The 19,402-nt window shown below is 31.8% G+C and overlaps 1 protein-coding gene across 1 annotated transcript in view; it reads right to left on the bottom strand.

The window, feature by feature from the left end:
- The window catches only part of LOC123655885 (leucine-rich repeat-containing protein 15), a 41,187-nt gene that overhangs the window by 7,320 nt on the left and 14,465 nt on the right, over positions 1–19,402 (bottom strand). The window contains exon 2 of the mRNA XM_045591633.1: positions 4,077–4,118. The gene's annotated coding sequence lies outside the window, so the exon portion shown is untranslated. The remainder of the gene's footprint in view (positions 1–4,076; positions 4,119–19,402) is intronic.

Here is a 19,402-nt window from a genome sequence, read left to right as displayed (position 1 = left end):
TAATCAAAAGAACAATGGCAAAGCGCGACACAGCTAAAACAAAAAACAAACAAAATCCAACCCAAGAAAACTTAAACATATACAAAAAACTACGTAACATCTGCAATAGAATGTGTAGGGACGCTAAGCGCCGTTACATCCACTCGTCAATTCAGGGTCTCTGCCAATCCCAAGTTTGGAGATTCCTTAGGTCGCTAGGGGTGGGCAAATCCACGGTAACCTGTCAAAGTTCCGTGAATCTAAATTCTCTGAACACACATTTTATTACTCCACCTGTAACTGTGGATTCTAATACTAGGGCTGCAACGCTTTCTTTTTTATCCACTTTTGTCTCACCTGACCTACCTAGTTTTTCATTTGAAGCAGTCTCGCAGGAGGATATTAAGAAGCATGTACGTTCTATATCAACTAAAGCAATTGGTAACGATAGCCTCAGCCTCGACATGATTCTTCCGGTGTTGGAGGACATTGCACCTGTAATTACTCATATAATAAATTTTTCACTTACATGCAATGTCTTTCCATCGCTATGGAAGAAAGCTCTTGTCATACCCTTACCTAAAACCTCTAATCCTACTATCCCTTCTCAATTTCGACCTATATCCATTCTTCCCATACTCTCCAAAGTCCTAGAATCCGTTGTTCATAATCAAATTTATACTCATCTCTCCTCTTACAATTTTATATCTCCTTATCAATCCGGTTTCCGTCCCTCCCACAGCACTGTTGGAGCACTGCTGAATGTGGCAGAGGATGTGCGGTGTGCAATGGATCAAACCAAGCTCACTGCCATGATCCTGCTAGACTTTAGCAGTGCTTTTAACTCAGTTGATTACGACATTCTTCTTGGTACTCTGCGTGCGGTTAACATTTCACCTGCAGTTATTGACTGGTTTCACTCCTATCTTTCTGGACGCCAGCAGTGCGTTACTTTCAACGGCAATACGTCAGATTGGATGGAACTTACTGCTGGTGTTCCACAAGGTGGCGTCTTATCTCCATTGCTATTTTCTGTGTTCATTAACAATGTTTCTCGTGTTATCACTTCTCCCTTCCATTTGTATGCAGATGACTTACAAATATACAGACACTTTCAGTTGACTGAGTTACATGAGGCTGTTGAAAATTTAAATAGTGATCTTGTCGCAGTTCAGGACTGGGCTAGGTCTTTTGGTCTGGTGGTCAATCCTGCTAAATCACAAGCTATCATTATTGGAAGTAGTCGATTGAGAAGCAGACTTGACTGGGAATTGGTTCCTAAAATCTCGTACTCTGGGGTCCCAATTCCTTACTGTGATAAAGTTAGGAATTTAGGGCTTATTATGGATTGCAATTTGTCATGGTCAGCTCATGTCAGCGAGGTCAGCAGAAGAATACACTACACATTTCACTCTCTCAAGCGTCTCCAATATTTTCTTCCTTTCCAAACCAAAATTATGCTTGCGCAAACCCTTCTACTGCCTATCCTTGATTATGCTGATGTATGCTATCTGGATGTGACTGAGGAGCTACTTACAAAGTTAGAGCGTCTCCAAAATCTTGCCATAAGATTCATTTTTGGCCTGCGAAAATTTGATCGCATCTCTCAATTTCGTGCTCAGTTAAAATGGCTCCCCATTCGTCTTCGGCGTGATATGCACATCCTTTCCACTCTCTTTAATATCCTTCACGATCCAAATTCTCCATCGTATCTTCGATCCCGATTTCACCTACTGCCCTCTCCTACTCGTTCCAGGCGCTCTGGCATTACAGCTAAGCTAGACATACCAAAATGTAATACAAAATTTAAGTTAAATTCTTATTCGGTACGCGCCTCCATACTATGGAACAAACTCCCAAGAGTCATTCAAACTAGTCCTTCCCTTGTTTCCTTTAAATATAAATTAAAGAAACACTTGCTTTCACTAGCTAATGTGTAATCATCTGTAGATTATAGAATATGTATGTATTTACTTATATATTATAGTGAGTATGTATATGTATATGTTTATGTATATGTATAAGTATATTTATATTTTGGTATGTATCTTTATATGTATTTGTTAATATGTAGTATGTTACATTTTTGTATATATATATAAATTTTATTCTTTTATTTTATTTATTTTTTCTTTGGTGTTTTTTTTTTTAATATTTATTATTTATTTTTTATTTTCTTCTGAATGAATACTTCTTGCACTGTTTGCCTCGCTATATGAAACACTTACTCATGACCATGGGTTGACTGGAAGAAATCTCTTTCAGAGATAAGTCCACCTTTGCCATAAACCTTTCTATTATTGTATGTTTTATATCTATTTTTGAGTGCAATAAAGTATATAATAATAATGTAAGTTTAGTCTACGATGTCTCTAAACAAACTTTCATTAAAGCAAATGTGAAGGTAGGTGTTTTAAACTCGCATTATAGCACCGAATACCGCATGCATTTGGTGGTTTATAATAGTATAGAATCTCATTGAATATTAATCCGAACTTAAAATAAATTATTAATTTTGCATACAATGCTTGGACGTATATTGAAAGAGCGTGCAAAAATGCGTATCGCGATCACTATTACCGGATAGGATGACCGATATTATAGCTGTTTATAATCCTTGTGGCCTTATTCGTGTGTTGCAAGAATGTTACACAGATTTGTAAAGATCTATTTTGTAGTTTTAAAACTATTTTGAAATATTAGAAAAAAAATAAGAACGTAACATATTTGTTTGTCACAATTATGTTTGGAATATCATTGTTAATATAATGAGTCTGTTATTATAATAGAATTTTGAGGATTTACTAAAGCATTAAAATAATCTTTACCTAATTACTAAACGTTTAACGTGATTATCAGGTTTCTATTACAGGAACGTTCAAAATAGACAAGTAGTAGATATAACGCCTACAAGGAAAGCAATTAGACAGCAATAGATGAAAATTTAGATTTTATAAATGATCACTAAACGAGCCGTATAAAAAATTGCCAACTTTATACGATTTTATTATTAATTATTTTTATTTAATTTATAATGTTGTTTTTGCAATGAGACATCAATAATTTGAACCAATAAGTCCAAAAATCTCATTTTTAATTTTTTTTAACTTGCCCCCTTTTTAACCGACTTCCAAAAAAAAAGGAGAAAGTTCTCAATTCGACTGCATATTTCTTATGTCTTTTCTATGTACTTCAGAACTTTTGACTGGGTGGACGATTTCGACAAAAAAAAAAATTAATCGAAAGGTGGTGCGTGTCATTTAGTCCCATTTAAATTTATTTGAGATCTAACAACTACTTTTTGAGTTATATCTAATAATGCGTTTTTACTTGACTATTTTTTCGTCTACCTACGTTGTATTAGTTGTCGGTGTAATTGAAGTTGGTTTTTTTTCGTTTGCGAGCAAATACAATTATTTCTTTACATATATTTGACCTCGTTAATAAGCAACCATTTAGCTTCTAGCTACATAATTATAATCCTTGTGGATGAAATGTATTTAACATTATATTAAAAGCGTTTAAGAACAGATACATTAGTTTTAATATAAAAAAGGTTATTACAAAGTAATTTGTTGACTTATGACCATATCACGTCACCACGAAACATTGCATTGCGTCAGTATGCGATTATTCTTATGACTACAAAAATTATGTAAAAATAACCTTATACTGCATTAAATTAGGTGCAACTTCGATTTAGGCAAACTCATGTGACAAATGCTGTGAACAATGTTTGCAGTGTTAAGTCACGTGATATTCAACTTCAAATCTTTAGAAATAAGGTTTGTGAAGGCGTATGTTTATACAGAGTCATTATATAGTTATAAGACGTGTGGTTGACCACAATGCCAGTTCTGTCAACGACGACCATTTCGTAAGGCTTGTTTCGTCACGTAATGACATACGATGCTGTGTAGACTAATGTCTTCTTCAATAACTCTTAAATGTAATTCTTTTTTGAGATTGATTAATAATTCGCAAATATTCATAGTAAATAATGTATGGTAAAATCTTACATTTTCGTATAACAACGATTTTTTTATAAAGGTAAAAGAGTAATCGGAGAAAGTTAATGTAGAATGTATCGTACATACCACTGTCCTCGTTCAGCCACCCGGTTATGTTGTTACTGAGACCTAGAAAAAAGAAAAAAACAAATTTTAAACTATAGAGCACTAGTTTTTTAATTACTTGCTAATAAAGATGTTCCAAATGATAACTCATGAAAATATGTTTATTTTTAAAATTTAACTATGATTATCAGCAGAAATGTATACGTTTCAAAATTTGAGGTCATCGTGGGTCATTATGCATATAGTCGTAATTCAAATAGCAGCGTAAGAGGATTCGAGACGATTGTTCGAAATAACGGCGTATCAAATAAAAACCGTCTGGTATATTATATATAGACACATGACATCATTCATCAATCATAATAAAATTACTAATAATATAATAATTCTCATTCTCAAAACCACATATTCATACTATTCGATAAAAGCGAGCGCATTGCGTCAACTAGAGATTATTTTAATAAAAAAACAGTTACAAATAAACTAGACAGAGTCAAATAAAAGTGAAACGATTCAGTGATTTCATTGTGGTCGAACAAACGAATGGGTCAGTGGCCAAGCGACGAGTGACCGTTAAATGTTCTATGTATTCTGCATTCGAATATATCGATCACGATCACGGATAATACCAATTACCATCGATCGACGATGCAACATAGGCGTGGTTAGTCAACTCGCTAGTTACTATGACTGGTTTTCGTCAAACCGGCTCGGCTAGTGCCAAAGAATTGTGATTGTAAACCCATTCAGTGCGAATATTAACATCGTAATGTACATTAACTTAAGTTTTTTAACTTTATATATTAATAGTGTTAGTACATTTTAGTATGAACAGGTCTTTTTAATTTCTGAATTTATATGGAGCTTTCTTAAACAGTATATTAAAGAAGTAGTTTTAGAGTATCTATGTATATAATTTAAAACAACCATGACTTATAATAACAGTGCTATATGACATCAACGATTATTATAAGCGTTAAACTAGCATCACCTTGTAAGTAGAAGAAGGTCGTTAAAAATATACGTGAATTGAATAATAATGTGGTGGACGATTTGTGGACTATTGGCAACACACATTTGGGAGTTAATTAGCACTTGTTTTGTCTTGAGTTTTTAAATATAGGTACTAAATTTATTTTTGTATTAGTTTTGTAGATACCGCTAAAAAATGAAGTTCACCTGATGATGACTGCTTACATTTTACATAACATTATTATTACTCTCTTCGCTTTATTTTGAAGACAACATTATTTTTATTCTTTAAACAAATAAAGGAATTCTTTGCTAACTGATGGTATAAAGTTAACCACTCAAAGATGCGTTCCATGAGAAGAGCTACAATGACCTTGTGCTCTATAGGCACCCGACGCGTTTTTTTTTTCGTTTCGCTTAGTGCATCTTTTGTAGTGACAACAATAGTTTGTAACACAAAAGGTGCGCTACTAGGACATTGAAGCAAGTACTAAATTACTTAAATCCTATAGTATCTTTTGACGTTACAAAATATAAAAGATTCTTTCTTATAATAAAATAGGCCGGAGACAAAGAAGTTTTAAAATATAGGTGAAGTTTTTGTTTGTTGAAAGCATGAAGCATTGAAAGTATGTTAATTTTTCAAAAAATAGTTATAAATAGTACCCCTTGTTAGTGTTTTCAAAAATTATTGAACTCGATTTTATATTTAAGAAAGAAAAAGTTTTAAGATAACATCAAATGTCGTTGATTCTTTCCTATCAGTCAAGAGTCTTTGTTGATTATGAATTGTAAAGGCTCAAAAGGTATCAAGTTATCTTGTATGACACATTTTTTTACATTGTTTGTATGTAAAATATTTGTAAAATACTTCATCACCATCATCATCACTTCAGCCTGTCGCAGTCCACTGTTGGACGTAAGCCTCCCCAAGTTCGCGCCAAACTTCCCGGTTCACTGCAGTTCTTATCCAGCCCCCACCGGGCTCTTACGTAGATGATCGGTCCAGCGGGCTGGAGGGCGTCCCACACTGCATTTGCCAACACGCGGTATCCACTCCAGGACACGTTTGTTCCAACAGCCATAGGTTCTGCGACGGAGGTTAACAGTCCACTGCCACTTCAACTTTTATTCTACAGGCTATATCGGTTACTTTGTTCTCGCGGATAGTCTCATTTCTAATTCTCTTTTTCAGAGAGACCTCAAGCATAGCCCGTTCCCTTGCACGTTTAGTCACTTTGAACCTGTGGATTAGTTCTTTTGTCAGTGTCCACGTCTTGGCATCGTATGTCAAAACTGGCAAGACGCATTGCTCAAAGTGTTTTGTCTTCAAGCATTGCAGAATCTTCAAAACAGACTCATCGAAGACTGCCAAATGCCACCCAGCCCAACCGACCTATCGACTTTCTTCTCGAATTAGTTTCGGCTTAGTTGAATTGTATGGCCTAGCTAGATATAATCCTCCTCCTCTAACATCTTTACTCGTTAATCTGATAAATAACATTTTGCCAAGTCTGGCTGTTTATCATTGTGTTTATATAATTATGTTACATAATTCATAGAAAAGATTTCGGAGCAATTTAATATAATTTAGCTTCATTGAGATCATCGCAGAAGAACTATATCCTGTGTGGATATCATGTGTTCGTATCGGACGGAAATTTCTAAGTTAAATATTATAAGTTCCCATGTCCATCATAGTACCTACGTAATGTCCTCGTCGTCCTTGTATTGTAACATCGACGTTGAGGCAGGCTATTGTACACTTCGGTCGATACACCGTGTGCCTCATTGTGACTACCCCAGACTACCACTATGTATTAATGTGTTATTTTCGATATAACTTCGCCTTTTAGTCAATGTTAACGAACTATACTAGAATTACAACTAAATGTTTCTAAGTGTTAGGAAAGCTATTACAATGTCGAAGACATTCACTGACTTTTGCTATTAATTCTGTGTATTGTATTGGCACCTCGGTAAAGCATAAAGCGTGATAGTTATTGATGTCTTGATTTTAGCGTATTATAAATAAGATTACGTATTTTATTAAAGCATTTTGAAGACAATTTTCGTTTCACTTAAAATAACCATCTCATTAAGGCTGTGACTAATATATATATTACATAATATATAAATTGAATTTTTGTAACCTATTTGTTGCACTAAAATCATTATAGAACTTTAAAAGAATAATAGAGATTGACTTCAAATTGTCAAAGACATGTGAGAGAAATTTCAACTATACAAATAAATAAAATTGGAGTGTCTGTTTGTAAGTATAAAATAATCCTTTTTATTAAATCCATTTAGATGTATACATGGTACATATATCAAAATAATATTTTTTGCAATTTTCGTCTGTCTATCTGTTTGTTTGTTCCGGCTAATCTCTGAAACGGATGGACCGATTTTCACGGGACATTCGCTGGCAGATAGCTGATATAATAAGGAGTAACGGGCTTCTTTTATTTTAGAAATTTATTTATTTTAAGGTTTAAAGAACTTTATTTCTCAAAAACATTACAGTTCACTTATGTTCACTTTTATAACTCTGCGAACTGAAAAATAACTTTTTTTGTTAAATTCCACGCGGGCGAAGTCGGGGGCACAGCTAGTTTGGATGGATTAAATGGATAATTTGGATGTTGTAACATCTTTTGTATATTTTACCGTGTATCAATATAATAATATAACTACACGATGGATGTTGTAGTTAAATATATATTTATAAATATTTACTCTTAATTTTTTTTTTGCTTATATCTAATTGATCTTATGAACGTTGATATTTTAAAAAAAAGTATGGTTAATATTTAAACAAAGAAAAACTAAGCTTAACTAATTTACAGTAGGTACCACGGATCTAATCAATATTATTTTATTTATATTACTCTTTATAACTGGAAAGCAAATACTTAATGGAACATTCTGCTGATAAATGAGATGTTATGACGTCAAACAAGATATATGTTGCAATGTCAAATATTGAGAGAGGTTATAAAAATACAAAGAATATTAGTCATTTTTCAAGTGCAAGATTTTAAGATTTACCGGCTCAATTGTTCAACCGATTACTATAAAATTGAGCATAAAGACCATGGACATATATCCCCCGAAAAAATAAGTAGATCTTTAGGGACAGCAAAAAATAGTTAAGGAAATAGTGTTAGTATAGTATAGTGTAATTATTCGAAATTGTTATTAAAAATATATATTATATAGAATTGAATTTATTATAATAGAAATTGAAATTTAACACCTCAACGATTTCAACAAAAAATATTATCGAGAGTATACTTTGTTTATACTTTCTGCCAACCTTGCTGTAAAAAAAAAAAAATCCGTAAGAGAGTAGGTAATAACTAATCAAAGACTATAGGAACAAAAATGTTTACAAATAAAGTAATCTAATCTCTACAAAATAAAATTAAAAAAATAAGGCAAAAAAGAAAGAGATACCGTCGTAGAAGATACCGTCAAGTTAAGTAATACTGTTAAACTAGCAATGAATAATATGAATCTCGGAAACGGTTGCAACGATTTTCATGAAAAGGGTGTTTTGGGTGCGTGTCATTTTGTCCGTGTTATCAGGCAATGAAAAACTGCTGCAATATCATTAGAATACGAAGGTAAATTTCGCCATTATTTACAAAGTTATAATAGCTCAGGTGGAAATTTGCCGGTGCCGAAACGAGAGGAGTTCCCTGGTTCAAAGCCCCGTGTTAGTAGATCGATTATTCTTCTCTTTTTTTTCTAATTGCACTCGTGATTTTTATAAAAGGGGGCTATTTGATACGTAGAGCCTTCGAGTTAAGGAATTATATTTCTAAATAATAATCGATATAAATGTAACTTAAAACATGAATTTTTTATCAATTCTTAAAGTATCAGACGTTTACAACAACAAGAAGAGTGTCGAAAATAAATTTACTGATCCTTAATGACTACCATGAGGTAAATATTAACGCATTGGCATTTATATTATTCCAGAAGAGCGTTTTTAATTGCAAAGCTAATTTATGACATCAAGATATTTGCAAGTATCTTAAAAAGTACATAAAATTACTTCGGACACGATTGAAAGGTTATTTCCTAGATATGAAGCAAGATAAGGACGTCACTTGACAACATTCAAAACTGAGTTTCGTCAAGTATTTGATAAAAGTGACAAATCAATATTGTCAATAGGTGGTGTTCATTTTGAATAATGTATGGATAAAGTTCGAATAAAGTGGTATGTATAATGACTATGCATGTCCTTATTTTAAAGTAGCTCGTTCAGGTTTAATGACCTTTATGCGGTTTAAGGTCTACTACTAAATAATTGTCGGTAATTCTATATTTAAACATATTACATTATATTTGCGCTACTGAGAGTCAATCATCGATGAGCTTAAATTATAAATTTTACTTATATAAAGTTTGATGATCGGAAGCATTTTTATTCGACTTCGAAAAAGGAGATTGTTTATGTTTTCGACTGTATTTTTTGTATGTTCGTTAGTATCTTTATCAATTGTTATCCGATTATGGAAAATCTTTTTTCTTTAAACGGTATTTATAAATATGTAGCCATAAGTAGAGTCGCTAGGTCTCGCATTTATAAATAGATAATTAATATATACTTATATCTATTAAAAAATTTACAAATATATTTTTAAATAAGATATAATGCTGGAATCTCAGGGGAATCGGAGAAATACTCCGAGAAATGAAACGTTTTTGCGCTCTTAGAACATATACGCTCATTATGGGTTACTCAGCTGATTGCGTTTTTATTTTGTTTCAAGGTAGACACTATGCCTCAAATGTTTCTTAGCAGATTTAGCAGTTTTTTTAAAAGGATATGTGATTTCGGTCGTTTCGAAAAAGTATGTTTTTGATCTTATGTTAAACTCTAGAGATGTATGATAGTAGGTACTCTTCCACGTTTGTTTATAAGTGAAGATTCTTGTTGTGGCTAGATATTAGTTTTACCATTTGCTTTTTTTTTTAAACGATTTAATAATAGCTTTCAAAATAACAAACTAATTATTTAACTGATGTAGGGCTCAGCAGAAAGTATCCTGCTAAAATCTGGAGCAGCCCTCTGGGGAAGTACCTCGACCTTACAGAAGACCACAGCTAAATGATACTGCTTTCAAGCAGTGTTGTGTTCCTGTGGTGAGTTAGGTAACCAGAGAGGGATTGAGGGTAGGGTCGGCAACGCGTTTGCGATGCTACTGGTAATAGCTGACCATCAGGTGAGCGCTCGCTTGCTTGCTGATCTGGTTGTATATATAAAGAAATATGTTTTTAGACCTACAATTTTCAATTAACCTTTGTTTTATTCACCTTCTGTTCTATATATTATTTCTGAAGCAATATTATATAAGTATAACCTACGTTATTTGATGCTTTGCTGGAACAAAACCACAGACGTTACTAGTTTAATACATACGCAATCATATTTATACGTTTATTGAACAATCGATTAATTTTTATCAATTAAGAAGGCGCAGGTTTTCTTATCGAACTGATTATGGTATTAACGATATGTGTTTATTAAATGTCACTTTAGTTTTAACTCTATGTTAAATTAAAAGGTTAATAAAAATATAAAATAGTTATACATAAATGCGGACTTGAGAGTGGAAAATCTGTTTAAATACATTCTCCTTTATTACGTGTTCTTACTGCGAGATTAGTTTCTAAGCAGTTTGTGAAATTCAAACAACACGGCACCAGTCGCTTGTGCTACTTTGAAATGTTCAGTAAAACACCTTTGTTATGAATAAACAGTATATACGTACAATATGGTAAACTACAAGTATTTAAAAAAAATACAATACCTACAGTTTCGTTGAATGGAAATTTATTATTTAAAGACTGTTGATCTGACTGAAGTTTAGTTATGAAATAATACGTGTCTCTGTATTATGTGCCTACAGCTTCTAAGATCTGCTTTTTGCTTTTCAATTTAAGCATCGAAATAGATAACTTCGAAGAAAATATATGAAATTATGAAACTAAAATTTTAATAAGTATTATATATTTCGTCTGGGTAAATCTAAGAACTTAATACATAATGTAATTATAACATTTTATTAATCAAGTTTGGTTTCCTCAGTTAGATCGCTCTTTCAGCGATAAGACCGCCTTTGTACATTTTTCGTTTTATGTTATTATTTGGTTGTTTCTTTAAATGGCGTACAATAAAGAGTATTATTATTATTATTATTATCTATTATTTATTTTACTTGACCTTAACATGTTAGTTTAGATATAGGTACACATTACACACACAACCTAATCATTGTATTTTATATGTATTATAATAGTAGAGTCGCATTTCATTTTCATTATGACAACTTATAACCGTGTTATTGCAATCAGGTTGTGATCACAGTCGGAATAAAAATAAAACAACAGATCAAGTTACTGTGGTGAATAAAAATTAAATTATATTTATAAAAAATAAAAATAAAACGTTTAATGTTTAAAAATAATTTTCTTTTTAAGATTTACGTCCTTTTTCGTCGGCACCATCTTTTCCAGTCTACCCACGTTTCTTTACTTTTTTTTTCAGCAAGAAAAGCCGTGGTCGCGCAGTGGAATATGTATATTATAGAGCCTAATATTAAAAAAAATACGTTAAAGCAAAAACTATTTTTTTTTTAAATACAATAACCTTATATTTTATATGATGGCGATTGGGGTTAAGGGTCGGCAACGCGCTTGTTATACTTTTGGCGTTGCAGCCGTCTATTGACTACAGTAACCGCTATGTATGTGTATGCCATCCTAATTTTTGTACAAAAAAAAAACTTTTAACGAATAAATAATAAAGTACCAATCCTGCAAGAAGATTTTTGAAGTTATACTTCTTTTGGCACGTTAGGGAAAAATGATGACAGTAAATTTTTATGATGCGCGTGCATACCGTCACTAAAAACCGACACCATGAAGTTGGCTAGTCAACAAAGAAGAAGTTAGTAACGTGAAGTTCGCTAGCCAAAGAACTATAAGTTCTTACGTGGTGAGTAAAGAACAAAGAAAGAAAGAAGTGTACACAAACACTTTGAAAGTATTATGCATCTGAATGCACTATATGATTTCTTTTACTGTGTTTATATTTTTTATTTATTTTAGTTTAATAACAAAGTACTTCGAAATTCATTATTGTGTGAATGGTAAACGATCTTTTAGTGTGATAACTATTTCGTTAACAAAATATAGAGTCAGTGTAATAATTAGGTTAATGTGTATTGACGGTTGAATTAAATTTAAACGACTTATGATTCAAAACATTAAATTCGATTGTCTAAAATTTTGAATTACCTTAAATTCAAAACATATTTTTCAAAATTCTCTTTATAGTAATTTTTATAAAGTTATAATTAACATAGAACTTTTGTTTAAAAATAAATTGATATTATGATTATTATTATTATTTATTTTATTTCAAAATAAAAGCTCTATGTAAATTATAACGTTCTTGTTAATATTACATAATATGTTCCGTGTTAAATTTTTCCAATGGTTTAAAAACTTAAATTATTTTTTTTTAAATAACGGATTAAACTCGACTATCAAAAAAAAAAGTAAACCACAAAAAAAAAAAAAAAACAAAAAAAGTCACTACAAACTAAGATTTGTAATTTTTGAATGTGATTTGTTCCGCCATCCCTCGACCATGGTTGGTTGTTGACAGTCAATATCACTATTTTCATAACCCGACACGAATTAATTCTGATTGTATCAGAATAAACTAGACATTATTAGAAAAATTATTTGATATATCAAATATATTTTCGAGGCTGATGATAACGTATTTATTTTTAATTTGTATTATGAGACACCTGTTTTTAGTTCTTAATTGTTATTTTATGTTCTATGTCTTGTTTTTAATGTCTCGTAACGTTATCATGTAGTTTTTCGACAATATCGAGTTACAGACCACCTGGCAATGCGAAGTAATATAATTATATATGGTTTTTATTCAAACTGTTTCGTCTGTTATTTCTACCGTCAATTTCTTTGGAATATTTCTTAGAGTTCATTTTAAAGCAATGTGTATTTTTATCAATGTTAAATTATGCATTATAATTTCGCGAACTAATTAATTAATCAAAAAGGAAAACTCAACATCGTGTTTTTATTGCAATTAAAATATTTTAGACATTCTATTTCTAATTTTAAATGTGCTGTAGAAAAACTTTACAAAAATGCTAAAGAACATCAACTAAATCATTAATGATTATCTGTGCCCCACGTTTTCACCTGTGTTAATTTAAAGAAAAAAAAAACGTACTAAAATAATATTTCAATTGGAACAACTAGTTCCTGAGATTAGCGCATTCAAAGAAAGAAAAAAAACTATTATTCTGCTTCATAATATTAGTATAGAATTATAGATTGATGACGACGCGGTGAAGCAACGGTCACCGCACTGGTTCTCATGACTGTTGCACTGGCGGTGGCGGGTTCGATCCCCGCACACGACAATCACTTGTTTTGGCCATACAAATATTTGCTGAGGGCGTTTATGTGTGTGTATTGAGTGTGTTTCCGGACCCTCGACGCATGAGTTAATCCAAGTTGTGACCGTTGAGTGTTTATTTATTAGATTTAGTTTCATATATTTATTTATTTATTTACACTTTCGCACACCAATACAAGGTTTTAACAGCAGAACAAATGATATATAAAAATAAATTTGCATCAGTTACAACAGGTGGCCTTATCGCTAATACAGCGATCTCTTCCAGGCAACCTTTGGGCAGAGAACTAAATAAGAAGTGTGGGATGGGGCGCAAAAATGTTATGTAACATACACTTGAATAAAAAAAAAACTTGATAAATTTTAAATGAAAATAAATAAAAATGCTTGACATACATTAAGACGATAAATATATTTCTTTTGTGAGTTTTTTAAATGTGTCTAATGTTTGATAATTTTTAATAGACAGTGGTAATGAGTTCCAAAGACGACAAGCTTCCACAGTAAAAGATTTAGAATAAAAGGATGTAGAATGTGGAGGGATCTTCAATATCCGACTTTCTTTCGGACGGAGACGCCGTTCGTGAGAATTACAGAGAAACCCAAATCGATTTTTTAAATAGTGCGGAGCAGTAGGGTTGAAGAGGATGGTATAGAGAAGAGTCAATATGTGAGTATTCTTGCGAAGTCGTATAGGAAGATACATGAGTTTTTTTCGAAATTCAGAAACGTGGTCATATTTGCGAAGTCCAAATATAAATCGAATACAGAGGTTTTGGAGTCGCTCAAGTTTATTTACTTGTTCCTCATTTAGATTAACAAAGCACGTATCGGCGTAATCAAGAATGGGAAGAAGAATAGATTGCGTTATCATTATTTTAGTGGAAATAGGGAGAGAGTTAATAGCCTTTTTAGAGATTTCATCGAGGCAAACAATTTCCTACTTACTTCATTAACATGAGGAATCCGAGAAAGATATTTATCAAAAGTAACTCCTTAACCTTATATCACTTATCGGTAAACAAAACCCATCAATTATTAACGGCGGTATTTGCGTCCAGTTGATACGGATGATATATTTACAGTTTATTTAGTATAATTTCTTCATAATTTTTACTTCACCAGGAGCACATAATTTAACGGAGACATTAAACAATTGTTATCTGTTACACATTGATAAGAGTAGCATCTGTGTACGTACCATGTCGTGACCTACTTATCGCCACCTTGTTCTTAATTTCCATGAGAAACTAAATAATATTAAATTTAAAAATATTAATAAAAAGTAGGTAGGAATGTGTAGTACGTCAGACGCTTGCGTCTGCGCCCGAAAAACCTGTTTTGTGACAGCCTCGCGTCTCGCACACGTACACAAACTCATACATCATACACTCCGATGCACACACACAACCACCTTTACGTACCCATTGACGTACATCACTCACACATACGTGTGTAATAAGGACTTATCATGAGTTTTGTTAAGTATAATTAATTTCAATTAAATAAAGACTTTACTTGTCTTCATTAAAGGAAAATTTCAAATTGGCGTCTTCATAAGAATTTTTGGATGTTAGTGGTGGTAAAGTGGACTCATTTTAACGAGGAGGACTGTTCTGTTATATTAAAATTAATTGAACATCACCATTGGCTACAGTCGCGTCTTGTTTTGATAATTGTCAGATTTATTGCTGTTTCTGGTTAATTACGATTACGTAGCAATTGTAAACGTGTTCTTTTTAGCCTTTGATACTTTTGTGTAACATTTTTTTTTAATGGTGAAACAATTATTACAAATTTTGGAGCTTCTTAATCACAAATAAATCGTTCCTCTTTATAATATACAAATAATGACATTTGAATATAATTTTCATTTGAATAAAATTATATATATATATATATATATATATATATATATATATATATATATATATATATATATATATATATCGTTCCTAACACATTACTAATTCAAAGTAATTCCAAGTGATAACAGCCAAAGGAAGTCATTAATATAATTGTTATTCAAGTAGGTCAAAATTACATTTCAACTTGTAAAACAACACTTAGAATTTTATAAACTAAGAAGGTACAAATAGATGAATTGTTGAACGATATTATGTTTCAAAACAAAGACTGAACGTGTAGTATGCGAAAACTTTTTGCTAGATCTGGATTTTCCAGTATTTATGTTTTTATTAGCTGAAAATAGATTGGGTCTAAACTCAAAACCTATATTCGACATATTCCCAAAAACAATTAGTCACTTTTCACCACACAATATTTATGTAAATTAGTAATTATGAATGTAATATGAAAAAGTAGGTGTCTTTCTTCTAAATGTTTATTTATCTAATTGTCATATAACTTTTTCGTACTAGTGTATATATAAAAAACAAAGTTTTTGAACTGAGATTAAAAAGTTAAATTTGGGACGTTTTGTGTATGACTGATGCTAAAATATTGTACAAAATATTAATATAACATTTTTGACTGATATGACATATTTATATAGAGTCGAAACGCGTTAATCTTTCCTTATTGACGAATGATTAAGTTTCGTTAATAATATTTATGGTTTATTCTTTTATGTCATAATTTATGACTAATACCTGAGTGACTGAGCTTAGCTCGGTTTTTTTAGTAAATCATGTTTTTTTGGAAATCATATTTAAATGCGAATCAATATGTACTATATTGATAAAATATGGATATTTTCCGATTTTACTGACATAATAATAAAAAATATGAACTGGTTATTTAAATAAAAAAGTACCCGGTTGACCGAGCTAAGCTCGGTATTTTTAGTAAATCGTGTTTTTTGGAAATCATAAAGTATAAATACGAATTACATATTGATAAAATATGAATAATATTTTTCGATTTTACCGACATAATAATAAAAAATAAGAACAGTCTATTTAAATAAAAAATAGCGAGTGCAATTAGAAAAAGAAAAAGAAAAAATAATTGATCAGGGACATGTGGATTTGAACCATGATCTTCTCGGTTGATCCCGAGCGGCCGATTTCCCACCGAGCTATTTCAACTACATTGACTTATGCGAAATTTACTTTCGTATTCTAACGATATTTTTTTCAATTCCTAAAAACAGGGATAAAACGACATTTCCTGAAAATGAATCCTAGCTAGATAGATTTATCTCCCCCGAAACCCCCTAAATACTAAATTTTATGAAAATCGTTGGAGCCGTTTCCGAGATTCAGATTCTATATATATATATATACAAGAATTGCTCGTTTAATAGTATAAGATATGAGCGCAATTAGAAAAAAGGGGAAAAAATAATCGATCTGGAGACATGGGTCTTTGAACCGCGGTCTTCTCAGTCGATCCCGACCGGCCGATTTTCCATCTGAGTTATTACAACTTTATTGACAATTGCGAAATTTACCTTCGTATTCTAACGATATTGTAGCCATTTTTTCATTGCCTAAAAACAGGGATAAAACGACATTTTAAAGTTGAATCCTAGCTATATCGATTTATCGCTCCCGGAATCCCCTCCATACTAAATTTTATGAAAATCGTTGGAGCCGTTTCCGAGATTCAGATTATATATATAAACAAGAATTGCTCGCTTAATAGTATTAAATGGATATAGAATCAAATCAGAAAAAAATGTTTTGATTACATTTTTATAAGTACACAACAATGTGTTTCTTTTTTTTCTTTTGAAATTCTGAAAATTAGTTATTATTATAAAAAATAATTAAATAAGCAACATTGTAATATTATATATTTAGGCATATTTTACATAAATTTCTCTACATCGACAGTACTAATTAGAATATCTACACGATGAAGTTTGATCAGAAAAAAGTAATTTCTTTATTAACTTATATTAATTGTATATTTAACGAAGTGATAAGAGTGCTGCAAATCATAGGATAAATTTTGAAATAGACAGTCTAAATGAAATCAAAACAACGAGGTGGATGAAAAGGAAAACATAGTCAAAAATCTTGTATGTACTGCTGTATTTAATTAAAAAAAAAATTATAAGCAATTCTTGAGAACGAGTTTATTTTACAGTCTCAATTGTTACTTATTGCATAATTAATATACGGTGTTTTTAAGTCTATTAAGTGCTGTGTGGCTACGGCACTGCTGTGTGGCTACGGCACTAAAGAATTTAACCACCCCCTCTCTTCCCGTGGGTGTCGTAAGAGGCGACTAAGGGATAACAAGGTTCCACAACCACCTTGGAACTTAAGAAGCCGATCGATGGCGGGATAACCATCCCACTGCTGGCTTTGAAATACACAGGCCGAAGACGGGCAGCAGCGTCTTCGGTACGACAAAGCCAGTACTGCGGTCACCAACCCGCCTGCCCAGCGTGGTGACTATGGGCAAAACACATAAGTTCACGTTATTTTTGGCGTAAACTTGTGGAGGCCTATGTCCAGCAGTGGACTGTATAGGCTGTAATGATGATGATGATGAATGATGTTTTTAAGTCAGTGACAAATTCACGCAAACCTGCGATTTTCCCGCTATGATTAAAACTATGGGTTTTTAAAGATTTATCCGACATTAAAGATAAAAGTCCATGTTTGTCCTGTGATAGTTATACGTATGTAGTATGTTTCCGCTAATTCGCTATAAATGGCTGTAACCATACAATGTTACATTATAGCTATAAATGGCGTGACACCATAAACCATGGGGCATGAAGCACATTGTACACCATGGAACCTATACGTCTCCGTCAAAGGCGAACGGGACATTGACCCAATTCAAATAGGTTAACTGCATGGCAAATGTTAAATTAAGACTTTATGAGGTGACGCATGCCTATTAAGACAAAATAACTAATTTAAAAGGTAATTATGGAAATGATCCGTCTATCGTTTGTTCGATTAAAATGTCTAGAAGGTTCGACTCGAAATCGAATAACATTTTTTTAAAGTTAGATCGTCATATTACGTTTTATGAAGATCTTTGTTACCACTAACCTCCTTAACCCCCTAGTAATATTATTTTTATTCAGGTAATGTTTTGTTTATTTACAGAGACAGTTTGGAAACTTCTTAATCGTAACGTAAGAAGGTTATCTATATATTTTTGTATATTTAGATAAACTTTATGACACAAAATATTGTACGTAGTAATAACAAACGTTCTATTATTGTCTTTATTTTACTTTATTACTATAAATAAACACACACACACACACACACTATACTTCTATTTACATTTTTTGGTAATTTTCAGTAACAGTAGTAGGTATATGTTTATCGATATGATAATGGTATATATTAAAAATGGCAGAGGTGACCATTATCTTTACAGAATGAAGTGTTGGAGGATGCACGATTGAGTAATGTACCTACTTTATTAAATATGTTGAAGTTATTTGTCAGATATCTATTTTTAAAATGCAATCTAGAAGTAGATTGCGGTTTTACCCGTGACTTTCTAGAATTTTGTGAGATCGTTTGATAGCTACAACTCTACGCTTCTACAAGTGAAATTGTAATTTTTACAGACTATAAAAATTCCCCTAAAAAAACAAAAATTACAAATTAAATCGGCATCTAACTGATGACGTTACCGACAACACAAATAAGCATTGTTGGCTTTACTCTATCTGCATAAATTAAGACTGATTTACAAAGTACAACAATACGAAATAAATCAAAGTGACCTCAAACACAGAAGGATATCTGTCTTTATCTAAAGAGCGCGTAACACTGTGAATGACAGTGTGAAAAGAATAAAAACAACAAAGATGCTGTCTTTTCTTAGTAGTGCAATTAATTAATTGTAATACCTTTCACTTATCTATTTATGATTCTAATATACTGTTTTATATATTGCTTCCTACATATATTGAAAAAACGTTTCTAATTAAACGGTTCATAAT

Source organism: Melitaea cinxia, chromosome 1 (assembly GCF_905220565.1).
Source record: "Melitaea cinxia chromosome 1, ilMelCinx1.1, whole genome shotgun sequence".
Taxonomy (NCBI): domain Eukaryota; kingdom Metazoa; phylum Arthropoda; class Insecta; order Lepidoptera; family Nymphalidae; genus Melitaea; species Melitaea cinxia.
Note: the sequence above shows the minus strand (reverse complement) of the source record. Positions and strands in the feature narration are given on the sequence as shown.